This window comes from Aegilops tauschii, chromosome 7, assembly GCF_002575655.3.
Source record: "Aegilops tauschii subsp. strangulata cultivar AL8/78 chromosome 7, Aet v6.0, whole genome shotgun sequence".
Lineage (NCBI taxonomy): Eukaryota > Viridiplantae > Streptophyta > Magnoliopsida > Poales > Poaceae > Aegilops > Aegilops tauschii.
In genome coordinates this window covers 576937510-576945908 of record NC_053041.3, presented here as the reverse complement: position 1 = coordinate 576945908, position 8399 = coordinate 576937510, and positions in this window count along the sequence as shown.

Below are 8399 nucleotides of genomic sequence, written 5' to 3'. Positions count from 1 at the left end.
ATGCGAACGTAGTTGTGTAGCGGCCCCTCACAACGTCCCACGCGTGAAGGCCAGAAGCGCTCCTGAGACGTGGCTCGGTTGAGCCCTGGGTAGTCGATGCAGACGCGCAGCCCGCCAGCCTCGCCTGGATGTGGAGCTACGCCAGGCAAACGGCGATTACTGCGCATGGCTCTTGCTTCCTGGAGCAACTGAGTGGTCTTGGTGATGAACTCCTGAGGGTTGGGCCTTCCACGCGCTGAGACTTCCTGAGGGAAACGTGCTGTGAAGCACACCTCCAAGTGGTGCCCGAGCGCCTCCCTCATGATCTTGGCAAAGTCCGAGGCCCTCCAGAAGAGAGCCCCCGAGCCTTGCCCGAGGAGGGTGCCGGGCGTGCCTTCCTATGCGATGGAGGGAGGCGCCCCTTGCACGTGTGCGGATCCTGATGCAGCACCGCCTGAGATGCCAACCTCCTGAGGCCTTGAGCTGGGCGATGTCTTCTTCTTCTTGGGGACCATCTCAGGAGGGTTCTTGCCCCGGCTGTCCGGGTCGTTGATAGATGCAGCTTGGAAGGCGCGCTCAAGGGAGCACACCGCATCTCTCTCTTCGCAGGGGACCGTGATGATCCCGCCATTTCCCGGCATCTTGAGGGCGTTGTATCCATGGTGGGGCACTGCCATGAACTTGCCTAGGGCAAGGATGGCATTGTACGGCAGGCGAATGTGGGCGACGTCGAAGTCGATGAGCTCGGTGTGGTAGTTGTTGCGCTGCCCGAACGTGACAGGGAGGCGGACCTGCCCTATCGGGGTGGTGGAGCCGTCAGTGACTCCGGAAAAGGCTTGGTAGGCTGAAGTTGATCGTATGGCACTTGGAGGTTGTTGAACATCTTGACGGACGGAACATTAAGCCCTGCGCCGCCATCGATGAGGGTCCTGGTAACTTGCACGTTGCTGATAACTGGGGAGCAAAGCATCGGGAGGACGCCAGCGGTAGCTGCACACTTGAGTTGGTCTGCTGAGCTGAACGTGATGGCGCACTTGGACCACCGAGAGGGCACGTGGCCTCGAGCTTGGGGAGGACTGCGTTCACCTCACGAGAAAACTGCTTGAAGATGCGCTGAGAAGCTGGGGCCTGGGCACCACCCAGGATGCAGGCGATAGCACGTGGTTCCTGGAAGCCCCCAGCCCCCTCGTCTTGATGGTGGTCGTCATTCCTTCTTGGCGGTGGCGGCAGTGGAGGAAGGCCTGCATTGCCCTGCGGGCGGTCCTCGGGAGGCTGATCCCTCCAGGCTCCCTCGCGAGGCTGATCCTGCCAGCGATCCTTGCGAGGTCGGTCACGCCACTCCTGGCGAGGGCCTCGGTCGTCCCATCGTCCTCCTCCTCTTCCTCCTCCTCGGCCGTAGCCCCGGTCGTTGTGCTCAGGGCGTCGACCCACGCGTCCTTCTCGAACGGCCCTGAGCTCTTGACATTCATTGGTGTTGTGGGTGTAGAGGTTGTGGTAGGCGCAGAATCGGTTGCCCTTGGACGACTCCGGCTGGTCCGTGCCACGCTTCATGTCTGGCTCCGCTCCGAGCACAGCTGCTCCTTTGCGCTTCACGTCCTTGGCCTTGGCCTTCTTCTCTTCTGGGTCAGCAGCTGGAAGCTTGAGGAGGGAGAGGCGCCCTTCCTCAGCCCTTGCAACACTTGGTCGCCAGGTTGAACAGCTCCAGAGATGTGCACAGGTCCTCATGGATGGCGAGCTCCTCCTTCATCTTGACGTCGCGGACGCCATCAGAAAATGCTGAGATGATGGCCTCGTCCGTCACCTTGGGGATCTTGAGGCGAGTGCCGTTAAAGCGCTGGATATACTTCTGCAGGGTTTCTCCAGGCTGCTGCTTGATGCGGCGCAGGTCACCCGCGGCCGGGGGGCGGTCGCGAGTGCCCTGGAAGTTGGCGATGAAGCGGGTAAGCATCTCGTCCCAAGAGGAGATCGAGCCGGGAGGCAGGTTTAGGAGCAAGGTGTGGGCACCATCCTTGAGCGCCATGGGAAACCAGTTCGCCATGACCTTTTCATCCCCGTTGGCCGCCTCGACGCCCAGCTCGTAGAGCTGCAGGAACTCCGCGGGGTCGGCAGTGCCGTCGTAGCGAGGAGGCATGTCCGGCTTGAACTTGCCGGGCCAGGCGACGCTACGCAGCTCGGTGGTGAAGGTGCGGCAACCTGCTTTGGTCATCGGAACCCTTTGCTGGTGCATAGCTTGCTCTAGGTGGTTCCCACGCGCCGCCGCCATGGGCAGCACGGGGTCTTGACGCGCTGGCGTAGGGACACGGTCTAGTCGCGCTAGTGCAGGGAGCACGTGAGCGCCTTCTTGAGGCCGAGGGATTTCTTGGCAGCTTCTTTTTTGCTGCGCGGGCACCGGACGCGGCGGGTCGCGCCCGGGGGCCACGCGCCTTGGATCCGGGGCGCCTTCTTGGGGAGGAGGTGGCGGAGGCGCTCCCTGAGCTGCGTCGCCCATGCATGACAGAGGGTGAGGCAGCGAGAGGGACGGCGCGGGAGATCCCCCTGCGGCGCTGACGAGCTCGGTGATGCGAGCGAGCCATTCTTCGTAGAGGTCGTCGACGGGGCGGTAGTGCAGGAGCTCACGTGCCAGGAGCAACGCGGCCTGCGCATCCGTGGGAGCGCGACGGGCGTGAGACGACGAACCAGCTGGGGTCAGCGACGGAGTGGCGGTGCAGCCTTCCCGCCGCACCGAGGGGTGCAGCGAAGATGCTTGCTGCTCGTTCCCCGCCGGGCCGGTGGCGGCGTTGGCGGTAGGCGACGGGGAACAACGAGGAGGCCCACCCACGGGAGCCATCAGGGCAACGCGGGCGGCGAGAGCAGCCCGGCGCTCGGCGCGAGCTCGGCTAGCGTCTGCCATGGATGCGACAAAGTGATGGGACGCAGATCAGCGGGAAAGATTTCGGTGCACCCCTACCTGGCGCGCCAAATGTCGGATGTGGGGTTCCGGTAAAACCCTTAAGGTTCAAACACTGGGGTGCGCACGAAGATCTACTCCCTGCCGCTGACAACCTCGCCGCGGATCTAAGCAAGCACGATGAACAACACAAGAGACACGAGGTTTATACTGGTTCGGGCCACCGTTGTGGTGTAATACCCTACTCCAGTGTGTGGTGTGATGGATTGCCTCTTGGGCCGATGATGAACAGTACAGAGGAAGAACTGCCTCGCGAGGGGTGTTCTTGAGGTGGTGTGGTGTTCTACTTGGTAAGGACTCCATCGGATCTCCTCCTACTGTGGTGGCTAGCTCTATTTATAGAGGCCCTGGTCCTCTTCCCAAATATTGAGCGGGAAGGGAGCCAACAATGGCCATTTTGAAAGGGGACAGCTAGCACAAGCTATCCTGACTAAAGGTGGTCTTCGGCTGCCAAAAGCACTGGTGATGACGCCGTCTTGGGCTCCACGGTGACCTCCGTCCTACCGCTCTGCTGGTCTTGGTCTCGTTGCACCGACAAGGAAACCTTTGCTTGATGCCTCGGTACTCCGCGCCTGCGCTTGCCTCCTTTGCACCAAAGAGGAAACAAGGACACTGCACAGGCTGGCGCCCGCGTGGCGCCCGCCTGGTCTTGATCGACATGGCTTGCGTCATGACCACCTCGCGACGTACTCCTCGCCTTTGTTGGGGAACGTAGTAATTTCAAAAAAATTCCTACGCACACGCAAGATCATGGTGATGCATAGCAACGAGAGGGGAGATTGTTGTCCACGTACCCTCGTAGACCGAAAGCGGAAGCGTTAACACAACGCGGTTGATGTAGTCGTACGTCTTCACGATCCGACCGATCAAGTACCGAACGCACGGCACCTCCGAGTTCAGCACACGTTCAGCTCGATGACGTCCCTCGAACTCCGATCTAGCCGAGTGTTGAGGGAGAGTTTCGTCAGCACGACGGTGTGGTGACGATGATGATGTTCTGCCGACGCAGGGCTTCGCCTAAGCTCCGCTACGATATTATCGAGGTGTAATATGGTGGAGGGGGGCACCGCACACGGCTAAAAGATCATTGATCAATTGTGTGTCGAGAGGTGCCTCCCTGCCCCCGTATATAAAGGTGCAAGGGGGAGGCCGCCGGCCTAGGAGGTGTGGCGCGCCAGGAGGAGTCCTACTCCTACCGGGAGTATGACTCCCCCCTTTCCATGTTGGACTAGGAGTGGAAGAGGGGAAGAGGTGGAGGGGAGGAAGGAAGGGGGCGCCTCCCCCCTCTCCTTGTCCTATTCGGACTGGGGGGAAAGGAGGGCGCGGCCCTGCCCTGGTCTCCTCTTCTCTCTTCCACCTAGGCCCACTAAGGCCCATTAAGTTACCGGGGGGTTCCGGTAACCTCCCGGTACTCCCGAAAAATCCCGATTTCACCCAGAAAACTTTTGATGTCCAAACATAGGCTTCCAATATATCAATCTTTATGTCTCGACCATTTCGAGACTCCTCGTCATGTCCGTGATCACATCCGGGTCTCTGAACAACCTTCAGTACATCAAAACATATAAACTCATAATATATTTGTCATCGTAACGTTAAGCGTGCGGACCCTACGGGTTCGAGAACTATGTAGACATGACCGAGACACCTCTCCGGTCAATAACCAATAGCGGAACCTGGATGCTCATATTGGTTCCTACATATTCTACGAAGATCTTTATCGGTCAGACTGCAGAACAACATACGTTGTTCCCTTTGTCATCGGTATGTTACATGCCCGAGATTCGATCGTCGGTATCTCGATACCTAGTTCAATCTCGTTACCGGCAAGTATCTTTACTCGTTCCGTAATACATCATCCCGCAACTAACTCATTAGTCACAATGCTTGCAAGGCTTATAGTCATGTGCATTACCAAGTGGGCCCAGAGATACCTCTCCGACAATCGGAGTGACAAATCCTAATCTCGAAATACGCCAACCCAACAAGTACCTTTGGAGACACCTGTAGAGCACCTTTATAATCACCCAGTTACGTTGTGACGTTTTGTAGCACACAAAGTGTTCCTCCGGTAAACGGGAGTTGCATAATCACATAGTCATAGGAACATGTATAAGTCATGAAGAAAGCAATAGCAACATACTAAACGATCGAGTGCTAAGCTAACGGAATGGGTCAAGTCAATCACATCATTCTCCTAATGAGGTGATCCCGTTAATCAAATGACAACTCATGTCTATGGCTAGGAAACATAACCATCTTTGATTAACGAGCTAGTCAAGTAGAGGCATACTAGTGACACTCTGTTTGTCTATGTATTCACACATGTATTATGTTTCCGGTTAATACAATTCTAGCATGAATAATAAACATTTATCATGATATAAGGAAATAAATAATACTTTATTATTGCCTCTAGGGCATATTTCCTTCAGTCTCCCACTTGCACTAGAGTCAATAATCTAGATTACACAGTAATGATTCTTACACCCATGGAGTCTTGGTGCTGATCATGTTTTGCTCGTGGAAGAGGCTTAGTCAACGGGTCTGCAACATTCAGATCCGTATGTATCTTGCAAATTTCTATGTCTCCCACCTGGACTAAATCCCGGATGGAATTGAAGCGTCTTTTGATGTGCTTGGTTCTCTTGTGAAATCTGGATTCCTTTGCTAAGGCAATTGCACCAGTATTATCACAAAAGATTTTCATTGGTCCCGATGCACTAGGTATGACACCTAGATCGGATATGAACTCCTTCATCCAGACTCCTTCATTTGCTACTTCCGAAGCAGCTATGTACTCCGCTTCACACGTAGATCCGGCCACGACACTTTGCTTGGAACTGCACCAACTGACAGCTCCACCGTTCAATGTAAATACGTATCCGGTTTGCGATTTAGAATCGTCCGGATCAGTGTCAAAGCTTGCATCAACGTAACCACTTACGATGAGCTCTTTGTCACCTCCATAAACGAGAAACATATCCTTAGTCCTTTTCAGGTATTTCAGGATGTTCTTGACCGCTGTCAAGTGATCCACTCCTGGATTACTTTGGTACCTCCCTGCTAAACTTATAGCAAGGCACACATCAGGTCTGGTACACAGCATTGCATACATGATAGAGCCTATGGCTGAAGCATAGGGAACATCTTTCATCTTCTCTCTATCTTGTGAAGTGGTCGGGCATTGAGTCTTACTCAATCTCACACCTTGTAGTACAGGCAAGAACCCTTTCTTTGCTTGATCCATTTTGAACTTCTTCAAAACTTTGTCAAGGTATGTGCTTTGTGAAAGTCCAATTAAGCGTCTTGATCTATCTCTATAGATCTTAATGCCTAATATATATGCAGCTTCACCGAGGTCTTTCATTGAAAAACTCTTATTCAAGTATCCCTTTATGCTATCCAGAAATTCTATATCATTTCCAATCAGCAATATGTCATCCACATATAATATCAGAAATGCTACTGAGCTCCCACTCACTTTCTTGTAAATACAGGCTTCTCCAAAAGTCTGTATAAAACCAAATGCTTTGATCACACTATCAAAGCGTTTATTCCAACTCCGAGAGGCTTGCACCAGTCCATAAATGGATCGCTGGAGCTTGCACACTTTGTTAGCTCCCTTTGGATCGATAAAACCTTCCGGTTGCATCATATACAACTCTTCTTCCAGAAATCCATTCAGGAATGCAGTTTTTACATCCATTTGCCAAATTTCATAATCATAAAATGCGGCAATTGCTAACATGATTCGGACAGACTTAGGCATCGCTATGGGTGAGAAGGTCTCATCGTAGTCAATCCCTTGAACTTGTCGAAAACCTTTCGCAACAAGTCGAGCTTTATAGACAGTAACCTTACCGTCAGCGTCAGTCTTCTTCTAGAAGATCCATTTATTTTCAATGGCTTGCCGACCATCGGGCAAGTCAACCAAAGTCCATACTTTGTTCTCATACATGGATCCCATCTCGGATTTCATGGCCTCAAGCCATTTTGCGGAATCTGGGCTCACCATCGCTTCTTCATAGTTCGTAGGTTCGTCATGGTCTAGTAACATAACCTCCAGAACAGGATTACCATACCACTCTGGTGTGGATCTTAATCTGGTTAACCTACGAGGTTCAGTAATAACTTGATCTGAAGTTTCATGATCATTATCATTAACTTCCCCACTAATTGGTGTAGCTGTCGCAGAAACTGGTTTCTGTGATGATCTACTTTCCATAAGGGAGCAGGTACAGTTACCTCATCAAGTTCTACTTTCCTCCCACTCACTTCTTGCGAGAGAAACTCCTTCTCTAGAAAGGATCCATTCTTAGCAACGAATGTCTTGCCTTCGGATCTATGATAGAAGGTGTACCCAACAGTCTCCTTTGGGTATCCTATGAAGACACATTTCTCTGATTTAGGTTCGAGCTTATCAGGTTGAAGTTTCTTCACATAAGCGTCGCAACCCCAAACTTTAAGATACGACAACTTTGGTTTCTTGCCAAACCATAGTTCATAAGGTGTCGTTTCAACGGATTTCGATGGTGCCCTATTTAGAGTGATGCAGCCGTCTCTAAATCATAACCCCAAAACGATAGCGGTAAATCAGTAAGAGACATCATAGATCGCACCATATCTAGTAAAGTACGATTACAACGTTCGGACACACCATTACGCTATGGTGTTCCGGGTGGCGTGAGTTGCGAAACTATTCCGCATTGTTTCAAATGTAGACCAAACTCGTAACTCAAATATTCTCCTCCATGATCTGATCATAGAAACTTTATTTTCTTTTTACGATGATTTTCAACTTCACTCTGAAATTCTTTGAACTTTTCAAATGTTTCAGACTTATGTTTCATTAAGTAGATATACCCATATCTGCTCAAATCATCTGTGAAGGTGAGAAAATAATGATATCCGCCACGAACCTCAGTATTCATCGGACCACATACATCTGTATGTATGATTTCCAATAAATCTGTTGCTGTCTCCATAGATGCGGAGAAAGGTGTTTTAGTCATCTTGCCCATGAGGCACGGTTCGCAAGTACCAAGTGATTCATAATCAAGTGATTCCGAAAGTCCATCAGTATGGAGTTTCTTCATGCGCTTTACACCGATATGACCTAAACGGCAGTGCCACAAATAAGTTGCACTGTCATTATCAACTCTGCATCTTTTGGCTTCGACATTATGAATATGTGTGTCACTGCTATCGAGATTCATTAAAAATAGACCACTCTTCAAGGGTGCATGACCATAAAAGATATTATTCATATAAATAGAACAACCATTATTCTCTAATTTAAATGAATAACCGTCTCGCATTAAACAAGATCCAGATATAATGTTCATGCTCAATGCTGGCACCAAATAACAATTATTTAGGTCTAAAACTAATCCCGAAGGTAGATGTAGAGGTAGCGTGCCGACCGCGATCACGTCGACTTTGGAACCATTTCCCACGCACATCGTCACCT